Source organism: Topomyia yanbarensis, chromosome 2 (genome assembly GCF_030247195.1).
Source record: "Topomyia yanbarensis strain Yona2022 chromosome 2, ASM3024719v1, whole genome shotgun sequence".
Lineage (NCBI taxonomy): Eukaryota > Metazoa > Arthropoda > Insecta > Diptera > Culicidae > Topomyia > Topomyia yanbarensis.
The window spans coordinates 316,763,304-316,775,709 of record NC_080671.1 but is presented as its reverse complement, the minus strand read 5'-3'; positions in this window follow the sequence as shown (position 1 = coordinate 316,775,709).

The following is a 12,406-nucleotide window of genomic DNA, read 5'->3' as shown; positions in this document are numbered from 1 at the left end:
AATTCTGGATCACATTCGCCCACAAGTGGTCCCAAATATTTGCTATAATAAAAACCATCAAGTCTACTGCGCCAAAATGTTCTACACTGACGGATCAATTCGCGACGGGTCCACAGGCTTCGGTATCTCGAACGAAAATCTTGCTGCCTCATTCAAACTCAATGATCCTGCTTCAATTTACGTCGCAGAATTAGCTGCCATTCAGTATACTCTCGGGATCATTGATACCCTGCACGCAGACCATTACTTCACCGTTTCGGACAGTCTCAGCTCCATTGAGGCCATCCGTGTGGCGAAGCCGGGAAAGCACTCACCGTATTTCCTGGGGAAAATACGGGAATATCTGAGTGCATTATCTGAAAAAATCTTACCAGACTACCTTGGTTTGGGTCCCGTCACTTTGTTCTATTGCGGGAAATGAGAAGGCGGACTCTTTAGCTATTAGAAGGCGACACTTACGAAAGACCAATTTGCTCCAATGAATTTTTCAGCATCTCTCGGCAGAGGACCCTCGTAAACTTCTGTGAAGATGCTAGCCACCATTAGGAAATCACCCATTACACTCTGGTCTTTGAACCGGACACGTCTTACCTGCAGGACTCTCAAATATGCAATGACGCTGCTACTTGCACGCTCTTTGTAGAATGGCGGTAAGTCGTTAAAGGGCATACGCAATGTAGAGTGGCGGACAATTGGTCGACTCACCCCACACATCCCCCTTCTTCGCCACAGAATGGTAAAATACGCATAGAGCTGGTACGCATAGAGTCTCTATGCATGTACTTATATTAGTTGCCATAAGTATGCCATGCTTTGCTTCGTTTGACATAGCAACCTAACAAACGATTAGAAATTCATTTTCAAAGTGTACCCTGAAGCAAGAAGACTTACTTCTCTGTCCGCTCTCCCGAAAATTGTCAAGAAGGATGGGATTGCTGAAGAAGAAACGTGACAAGTCAAGAAAATGAACAAGAAATGGTTTATTGTAAGTAAAAAAGAACGAAAATTAACGGCTCTGTATCACAAAGATTCTACTCCACTTGACGAACGTATTCGGATAGATAGGATGGATTTCTTTTCTCCTTTGTTGGGCGCTGAGGACGATCGTCGTTAGGAGTAGCATCTAGATTTGATTTTGGTATCGGATCTTGCTTGTTTGCTGGTTTCCGCTCTCGCCATTCTTGGACCTTTTTTGTCTGCGACACGTGGCGGCGAAGTTGTTGACCATCGGGATCACAGAGCACCAAACTACCATTACATTCCTGGGATACAACGTATCGCTTCATGCCGAATCTGCTTTCCCCTTTGGTTCTCGATTGGCGTTCTACGACTACCGTGTCGCCTGGTTTAACTCTACAAACCTTAGCGCCATGTCGAACATCTTCTCTCTGTTTTGACAGTAGCTTCGCTTTACGATCTCGTGTATCTAATTCGCTTTCGTCATAATTTAATCTTCTGTGTGGGAGAAGTGGCAATCCTCGCCTGATTTTACGACCCATCAACACCTCCTCGGGTGGCAGTTTTGTGATTGTATGATCTCCGGCATTGTACGCTTGAATCGCGGCTTGTAGTTCCTTCTGATAATTTGAACCAGTAGACCCAGCAGCACACATGGCTTTATTCACGATTTTCATAAACCCCTCTACCAAACCGTTTTGTTGTGGAAAAAAGGGAGTCGAAAACACAGTTTGAATGCCACGTTCAGAGCAATAGCTTGCGTATTCCTCCCCATTGAATGGGGGTCCATTATCCGATTTGATTGTTCTTGGGAAACCTCTTTCAAAAATCGAATCCAGAACACATTTAGTGTATTCGAACCTGGTTGATTTAACAGGACGCGCTATTGCATATCTGGACCTTAGATCAATCACAACCAAAATTGATATATTTCCGAACTTCAGATATAGCCCATTAAAATCCAAAGCGATCGTATCCCACACCGCTTTAGGTGCGAATGATCTCTGCATAGGGTTGGTCTCTCCGGTTTACCATTTACGGCGCAAGTAGCACACGATTTAACCCATTTTTCTGCATCGCTTGCTATTGCTGGCCACCAAACGCGCCTTCTCAAAATACTTTTAAATTTTGCCTCCAACGGATGCCCAAAGTGTGCTATTTCAAGCGCCTTCTCTCTTAAATTTTGAGGAATGACCGCGCATCCGTTTTTGACCAAAATTCCATCTGTATACCGAAGATCATTTGCGATGCCTTTGAACTTCAGCAGGCTTTTTGGCCAATTTCCTGTGTCCAATGATCCAATTACCTAAAAAAATGTTTTATTCGAACATTATATTTTAAATATCAAAAATAAACGTTACCAGTTGCAGAGTATCATCTTTCTTAGTCGATTCTCGTATTTCTTCCTCTGTGAGAAACTCAACGGACTGAGATTCCAAATCGCGTATTTGCCATGGACTCTCTTCTTCATTGAATGCTTCATCATCGCCGTCATAAAGCCGTGATGAGGGGTCTGCAATATTTTCACGACCTCGAATGTACTCTATATCATAATCGTATGGGCTTAGGCGCAAAGCCCAACCATCTGCTCTTGTCAAAGACCTTTTTGATTCCCCGCGTGCCCTTCTCAGAATAAATGCCATTCCCTGAGCATCTGTGCGTAGTACGAAGTGTCTCCCTATCAGAAAATAAGAGAAATGTTCAACTGCCCACACAGCACTCAAAGCCTCTCGCTGGTTCTGAGCGTATTTTCTCTCCGTATCGGTCAGCGACTTCGAAGCGAAGCTGATAATTCGATATTTATCGTCTCCATTCTGTTGCACCAATACTGCACCTAGAGCACGCGGTGAGGCATCTGTGTACAAGTAAGTCCGGTCAGATTCCGAAAAGTAACCGAGGGTCACCGTTGAGTGGATTGTGTTTTTTGATTAGCTGGAAGGCACTTTCTTGTTTTTTCCCCAACTCCACTTTGTGACGATGCAATTGCCCACAAAGGGCTGGAAACGTCCGAAAAGTTTTTGATATATGGACTCACAAACGAAGCTAGGCCAAGAAAACTTCTAAGTTCTGATGCGGTAGTCGGTTGACGGAATTTCTGTACATCTCTTATTTTCGATTCTTCAATATTGAAACCGCTGAGCTGATGTCCCAAAAACTTGATATGAGTTCGGTCGAACTCGCATTTATCGGTATTCAATGAGAGGTTATTGGACCGTAAAATTTGCAAAACTTGTGAGACTGTCTTTCTTAGTTCCTCAATTGTTTCAGCGAATAATAGCACGTCGTCAATGTACACTATTTTATTCTTAACATCCTTGAGAATACGTGTCATTTCTCGCTGGAATATTTCCGGAGCGCAATTGACACCAAACATCAAGCGAGTAAACCGGAACATCCCATTTTCTGAAAGAAAGGTTGTTAGGTCTCTCGAGTCCTCACTCAGTTCGAGGTGGTAGAAGGCGTTGGAAAGGTCGAGTTTGGAGAAAAATTTTGCTCCCTGTAAGGCGATCCTCATCTCATCGATCGACGGCATTCGAAAATATTCCCGCAAGATGGCTTTGTTTGGGGCTCGCATATTTACCACCAAACGAAAATCATCTTTCCCTTTTGGGACTGCAGACATGCCACTTATCCATTGAGGAGCAGTGGTGACCTTTTCAATTATCCCTCGTGTTTCCATCTCTGCAAGTCTTTGTCGTGCACCCTCACGGTATGCAGCGGGAATGTTGTAGTAAGCATTGCGCACTGGAGGGATTGATTCATCAACGCTGAACCTTACCTTAACTCCAGGCATTTTGGGAGATTTCTTAACATCCGCAATGTAGAGTGGCGGACAATTGGTCGACTCACCCCACACAACTTCATGGAGCAATGGGCATTTGGGACGGTGGCTACATTCCATTATCCCAAAGGTATCAACGAATGCTTGGTTTAAGGGCTTGGATGTGAACCGGGACTTTATTCGTACGATATCAAGGCTCATGTCCAACCATTACACATTTGATGCGCATCTCCGTCGTATATGAGTTGCTGAAAGTAATCATTGTGTTTGTGAGAACGGTTATCACGACATCGAGCATATTGTTTGGCTGTGCGCAGAGTACTGTGTTGCCAGGTTCCAACTAATAGATTCCCTTCTGGGCCGAAGTAGATCACCCTATGTGGCAGTCCGGGACGTCCTTGCAAGCCGTGGCCACCCTATATTTTTTTATCAATATCTTTTTGAAAACTATTGATGTCCAAATTTAATACATTTCCCCTCTCTTATTCACAGTAGAACCTCACCAACCTATCCCTGTATCTACAATATGGCATTGCTTCACTAGTCTTCGATGCATACCCTTCTTGATAACCGTCTATCCAGAACATCATGACATACCTCACATGCAGATGATATAGAGAACATCACGACAGCATCGGAGTGCTAATAATTATCCGAAATATCCACCTTCCCCTCGCCCCTGCGATTGCAGGCTGGAAACCACTACAACAAAGTGTGCATATCCGTCACAATGATCAAGCACCAAACGACAATGTCAATACACAATATGTATCCTACTTCCTACCTTTTTCCAGGTGAGCAAACCGCCCCTAAATACGGCTTTCCCATCCCCCACTAACATGGGCCAAGTACTTAAAAAAATGAATTATCGGCCTAGTTTGGCCATCGCATTTGGGCCTAACTAAACGTATTTAAGATAAAAAAAATACCAACAAAAAATGTTGATGCAATAAAACTGATAATCAGGAATCAGGAAACGATAGCGCCTGGCTTAAATGGCACGTTCCCCATGTTAATCGAAGATTTGTGCCTTTTTTATGCATAGAATTGAGATGCAAGCACTTTATGAAAAAGTTGATTTTTGGTACATTCAAAAAGGGTGAGGTAAACCCGACTGCCTACGTTTTTGGTTGATTTAGTACAGATTTTTTTTTTATCTTAAAATACGTTTATTTAGGCCCAAATGCTGTAGCTTAACGAGGCCGATAATTCATTTTTTTTTATATATTACATGTCACATGTTAGTGGGGGAAGGGAAAGCCGTATTTAGGGGCGGCTTGCTCCCCTCTTATGTAAGTAAAGGAAAAAGGTAGGAAGTGGGATACATATTGTGTAATTGACATCGTCGTTTGCTGATTGATCATTGTGGCGGATATGCACACTTTGTTGTAGTGTTGTAGTTTCCAGCCTGTAATCGCAGAGGCGAGGGGAGGGTCGATATTTCGGATAATTATTGGCACTCTATATCATCTGCATGTGCGGTATGTCATGATGTTCTGGATAGACGGTTATCAAGAAGAGTGTGCACCGAAGACTCGTGAAGCAATGCCATATTGTAGATACAGGGATAGGTTGGTGAGATTCTACTGTGAATGAGAGAGGGTAAAATGTTTTAAACTTGGACATCAATGGTTTTCAAAAAGATATAGATAAGAAAAATATAGGGGTAGTCACGGCTTGCCAGGACGTCCCGGACTGGCACATAGGGTGATCTACCTCGGGCCCGAAGGGAATCTATTAGTTGGGACCTGGCAACACAGTACTCTTCGCACAGCCAAACAACATGCTCGATGTCGTGATAGCCGTTCTCACAAACACAATGATTATTTTCAGCAAGCCCTATACGACGGAGATGCGCGTCAAACGAGTAATGGTTGGACATGATCCTTGACATCGTACGAATAAAGTCCCGGTTCACATCCAACCCCTTAAACCAAGCATTCGTTGATACCTTCGGGATAATGGAATGTAGCCACCGTCCCAGATGCCCATTGCTCCATGAGGTTTGCCAACTATCGAGCGTCCTCTGACGAGAGATACTGAAAAATTCGTTGAAGCAAATTGGTCTTTCGTAAGTGTCGCCTTCTAATGCGCCCACCTTGGCTAAAGAGTCCGCCTTCTCATTGCCCGCAATAGAACAATGTGACGGGACCCAAACCAAGGTAATCTGGTAAGATTTTTCAGATAAAGCACTCAGATATTCCCGTATTTTCCCCAGGAAATACGGTGAGTGCTTTCCAGGCTTCGCCGCACGGATGGCCTCAATGGAGCTGAGACTATCCGAAACGATGAAGTAATGGTCTGAGGGCAGGGTGTCAATGATCCCGAGAGTATACTGAATGGCAGCTAATTCTGCGACGTAAATTGAAGCAGGATCATTGAGTTTGAATGAGGCAGCAAGATTTTCGTTGAAGATACCGAAGCCTGTGGACCCGTCGAGAATTGATCCGTCAGTGTAGAACATTTTGGCGCAGTAGACTTGATGGTTTTTATTATAGCAAATATTTGGGACCACTTGTGGGCGAATGTGATCCAGAATTCCACAAATCTTTTCCTTCATGGATGTGTCGAAAAATACAGTTGGATTAGAAGTATCTAAGAGATGAGGTTAACGGTTAACGTTATACGAAGATGAATTGATATTCTGTGCCATGTAATCGAAGTACAAGGACATGAACCTGGTCTGAGAATTAAGCTCGTCAAGCCTTTTGCAATTTGCAATCACCAATGGGTTCAAAATATCGCATCGCATGAATCGATACGAGAGGTCCTAATTTTTTTAGTGGAAGGACGCCCGCCAGCACTTCTAAACTCATCGTATGGGTCGATTGCATGCAACCCAAGGCAATGGGCAAACAGCGATACTGGATTCTCTTTAGTTTGATGAAATGTATGTTAGCAACGGAGCGAAAGCAGAAACATCCGTACTCCAACACTGATAATATCGTTGTTTGGTACAACCTGATTAGGTCTCCTGGATGGGCACCCCACCATGTTCCAGTTATTGTACGGAAAAAGTTGATCCTTTGTTGGCACTTCTGTTTCAGATACCTAATGTGACATCCCCAGGTACCTTTAGAGTCGAACCATACCCCGAGATATTTGAATGTTGAAGCCTGAGCAATAGTTTGATCCATTAATTGAAGCTGTAGTTGCGCTGGTTCACGCTTTCTAGAAAATACGACTAGCTCAGTTTTCTCCGTGGAGAACTCGATACCCAGTTGGAGAGCCCATGCAGACAAATTGTCCAAGGTATCTTGCAGTGGTCCTTGCAAGTCGACGGCTTTAGGACCTGTAATAGAGACCACACCGTCATCTGCAAGCTGCCTTAGCGTGCAGGAATTGACAAAACATTCGTCAATGTCATTCACGTAAAAATTGTAGAGAAGAGGGCTTAGACATGAGCCCTGGGGAAGGCCCATGTAGCTAAATCGTGATGTCGATAAATCGCCATGCGAGAAATGCATTTGTTTTTCAGACAACAGGTTTAGCAAAAAGTTATTTAAAATTGGCGAAAGACCATGCTGGTGCAACTTCTCATAAAGAATGTTGATCGAAACTGAATCGAAAGCCCCCTTAATATCCAAGAATACTGATGCCATCTGCTCTTTGTTAGCATATGCCATTTGAATTTCTGTTGAGAGCAACGCAAGGCAATCGTTCGTCCCTTTGCCTTTGCGGAAGCCAAATTGTGTATCTGACAGTAAGCCATTTGTTTCGACCCAATTGTCGAGCCGAAACAGGATCATTTTCTCGAACAACTTCCGGATACCGGACAGCATTGCAATCGGACGATACGAATTGTGGTCGGAGGCTGGTTTTCCTGGTTTTTGGATGGCGATGACCCTCACCTGTCTCCAGTCATGTGGGACAATGTTACCCTCAAGAAACCTATTAAATAAATTCAACAAGCGTCTTTTGGCAGAGTCTGGCAGATTCTTCAATAAGTTGAATTTAATTCTATCTGGCCCCGGGGCTTTATTGTTACATGATAAGAGAGCAAGTGAGAACTCCACCATCGTAAACGGTGTTTCGTTCGCGGTATTGTAAGGCGACGCGGCGCGGTAGATTTTCTGTGCCGGGGCGGAATCCGGACAAACCTTCTTGGCGAAATCGAATATCCAACGGTTTGAATATTCCACGCTCTCGTTAGTACTGTTTCGGTTTCGCATACGTCGGGCCGTGCCCCAAAGAGTGCTCATCGATGTTTCTCTTGTTAACCCGTCGACAAACCGGCGCCAGTAACTGCGTTTCTTAGCTTTCATTAAATTTTTCATTCGCTTTTCTAATATCGCGTACACTCGATAACTAGCAACTAACCCGTCGTTCCGGAAGGTTTTATACGCGGCAGCTTTCTCCGCGTACACGTCTGAGCACTCTTTGTCCCACCACGGGTTGGGAGAACGTTTTTGGGTGTTCACGTCGGGTACTCGTTTCGTCTGAGTTTGAATCGCGCTATCGAGAATCGAGTTGGACAAAAACTTATATTCTTCCTCCGGGGGAAGTATCTGTGTTGAATCGATAGTTTTGGATATCACAGCAGCGTAGCTCTTCCAATCAATGTTTCGTGTGAGGTCATAGGGAACATTGATTGATGTCAATGGTCTTGAACCAGTGGTGATTGTAATTACAATTGGTAAGTGGTCACTACCGTGGGGATCAGATATTACCTTCCACTTGCAATCTAACCGTAGTGATGTCGAGCATAAAGATATGTCCAGTGCACTTGCTTGCGCAGGTGGTCTAGGAATTCGTGTCATTTCCCCTGTGTTCAGAATTGTCATATTGAAGTTGTCACAAAGGTCTTGAATTATCGAAGATCGATAATCGTCGTATAGACAGCCCCACCCCGTACCGTGAGAGTTAAAGTCTCCAAGAAGCAGGCGGGGCGAGGGAAGGTGTTCAATCACGTTGGAGAATCTTCGATATCCCATCATGGCCCTAGGAGGAATGTAAATAGAAGCAATGCAAAGATCTTTGCCTTTGATTGTTGTTTGACAAGCGACAACTTCAATGCCTGGCGTCGAAGGGAGGTTGATTCGATTGAAGGAGTAGCACTTTTTGATCCCTAAAAGTACCCCCCCATATGAGTCTTCTCGATCCAAGCGGATAATGTTAAAATCGTGGAAGTTGAGGTTTATATTAGAAGTTAGCCATGTTTCACATAGGGAAAATGCATCACAATGATTGTAATTTAGCAAGTGTTTTAATGAATCAATTTTGGGGATAATACTTCTGCAGTTCCACTGTAAAACAGTGATCAGATCCCTGATTCCGTCTAATAAGTTAGCCATCGAAGGATACGATCGCTGTAAGGAGGGGCCATTGTTCAGTCAACTGTTTTAAAAATGTTCTTACTGTTGGTAGAATAGCAACCAGCAAGCTTTTCATAGGATCGGTAATGTTGAAAGCTGTGAATATCCAGTCCACAATGTCAGAAAATTTAAGGAATCCCGTTTTAGGTTGAGTTTCTGACTGTAAAATTGGAGCACTTGGGATTTTTGGTGCCCCGGGGAGTGCTGGGAACTCCTGGTTGTATCTCAATTTCCCAAAACCAGGAGGTATTATCTTCGGATTTGTACCAGCACTTCCAGTTGATGAATTATTTTTATTTTGTACCCTTGTTTGGGACAACCTAGGACCCTTACGAGGAAGTTCAGGTGAGTTTTGATTAGGTCTTTTCCTAGAGTTTCCAAGCGGAGCCAAAGAATGCCCCTCGCAAGGGTCGTTAGAGGCGTTATCGTCAGTTGGCAAGAGAGCGAATGGGTTTTCGGAGATAAGTGGAACAGCTCTTTTAAGCATTTCTGCGTAAGAGCGTCTGGAGCGATCTTTGGCGGATCGCTTCAGTTTATCCGCGCGAAGTTTGTACGTTGGGCATGTCAAAAGTGCATGCGGATTCTCCCCACAGTAAACACACTTCTCAGCGGGGCTACTGCAAGTATCATCCGCATGGCGTTCCCCACATTTACCGCACCGTTGCTTGTTGCTACAGTAGGTGGCCGTGTGACCTAGCTGCTTGCAATTGGAACAATTCATGACCCGCGGTACAAACAGGCGTACAGGTAGACGAGCTCCTCCCACTTCAACGTAGCTCGGAAGTGCAGATCCGGTGAAGGTTACGCGAAACGAGTCTGATGGATAGTAATTACCATCTTCGATGGACTTTGAGTGCAATTGCTTGCACTCCAAAATCTTAACTGATTGAAGGTTAGGGTCCTTAAAGCGGCCAGCCCCATCATTCATCAGATCATCGACAGTTAGACCCGCATCACTTACCACACCGTCGATCTCCACATCACGAGAAGGGATGTAGACGCGATACTCCAGCGTAAAGAGGCTATTGCTAACGATATCATTGGCCTGTTTCAAGTCAGTAACGACTACGCGCAGTTTATCTGACTGAACCTTTTTAATCTCGGTTACGGCCGAGTAACGTTTTGTCAGCTCCCGTGCAACAGTTATGCTGTTTAACGGTTTATTTTTGGGCCGAAAGTATACCACCCAAGGACCAGCGGATCCATCCTGGTAAACCTTGACTCGGGGGGGCTGTGAGACATTGGGGGAAAGTGGGGGAAGTGGATCGACCATAACATTATCTGTCTCAGTATCAGATATACGTTCTTCTTCTTCATAATATTCCTCTTCGGAGGGTGATCCTTCTGTTTGTTCCATTTTGTTGCGGGAGCAACACGCTCGACCGCACTGTTTAACTTAAATCAAAATAAAAAATCAAAAGCAATAAAAAGAAAAAAATCGATAAGAAAAGTAAAAAACGAAACACTTCATCAGTTGGTTCCTGACGAGCTGGTAGGTGAATTGATCCTTCGTTTGTTTTATCCGTCTCCCGCGTGACCTTCACACAGTAGAGCTGATATAGCTCGTCTAAACAAAGCCGTCTTTCAGGCAAGAAAAATGTTTAGTAACGCACTTCACTGCACTACTTTAACTGATATCGCAGGTAACAATTATCACTCGCGGGACTGTTTATTAGTAATGCTTTACTGCAGCCTCTGCCACAGCAAGCACCTTCGTACCACCGAAAAAACTAAACCACACCGGAAGGAACAAAAAGCACTTGTTTCCCGGTACAAAGTTGGGTTACGAATGATTTAGTACAGATATTACATAAGTAGAATGGTTTTGCTCTTCTCATATTGAAAGGTTATGCAATCACTCTGAAAATCGTCTACCTACACGCAAAAATAAAACAACACAAAGAATAAGTTCTTTTAACTTACTTTTGAGTTGTGCGTCGCCTTCGCACTTATTAGTGTTGTCAAAAATAAAACGAGAGATTCGACTCAGTCGAGGTCTTCCGTGCAGAACGGTACTTTTGAAATGTTTGGGGTATACTCAAAATTAGGTAAATTCAACGTAAATTTAAGTATATTGAAGCCAAGGTTGAGTATAAAAAACTTATCAATGAGTTGTGATTTTTGCCGTGGTTAAATGGAAACTACCTTCAACACGGTGTACCAAAATTTACCTTCCTGCACAATACCCCGAGATTGAGTCAAAAGAACGCAATTTTAGGTAGTTTTTCGTTTGCGTGTAATCCCGGCCAAGCGCCATGTACCATTCGACTCAGTTCGGCGAGATTGGAAAAATTCGGTATGTGTGAGTATGTATGTATATGTGTATTTTTGTCAAAGGAGAATTATGCGTATGTGTGTGTTTTCTTTAGAAAGAATTATGGGTATGTGTGTACCCCACTGTTTAGAGGTCGGATTTTTCATAACGAGGCATTAAATAATATATGTAAAAAGTGAACCAAATTCATCTATGTACTTTGTAGGACTTTAGTCAAAGTATCTAAATCCACTTACCTTTTTTATACGACCACTTTAACAAAAATGAATACCATGTAGTCAATTATACACAAAAATATAATCCAGAATTGTAAACACACACTTGTTGTCGTTTGAGCATCTCAATGTAGACTAATAAAATGCTGTCATGCGCATACCACCATTATGATTATTTTAGATGCTCTATACGACAACATTGATGTTAGTTTGCTTGCGTAGTGCTTCCGATTTTCGATAACAGAGGGAGGTTGGGATTACCCACACGGTTAGATTGGCCCCACCTTACCCTATCCATTGTTGTAACGAGAGTAAATTGTAACTTGTAAAAAAATAATAAATCAAATTCAACATCAATAATTTGTCGATGTACTATACAACCCATAATCGCAAGTCGGTCCCATATTCTTAAGGGGTTCTCTACATACATGGGACCGACTTGCGATTATAGGCAGTATAGCCTTTCTTATGACAAAGAACGTGTTTTTAGAATTTTTAGTTTCTATTGTCATAGATTTGGAATTGTTTTCATCAAGAACTTTTCAAAGCTTAATTTTATTCCAAGCGGAGCCTTGTATGCATATGGAAAGTTTGGGATATACCTAAACAGTGCTGGACATCTTCCAACGAGCCAATATGTAGCAGCTCTCCTCGTAATTCTTTTCATCTTTTACTATAATCGCTGCAATTTGTTCTAAACTCACCGTTTACCGACCTTGTTGAACAGCAAGGGAAAGAAAAAATCAACCATGCACGAGGTCTGCTTGACAGGCTAGGGGTAAAAATATTGTGAGGTGTTACTCCGTATATGGCGAGGTATTAGTCAATAGTCATGGCTCATGGGTGCGTTTCGACTTCGTCT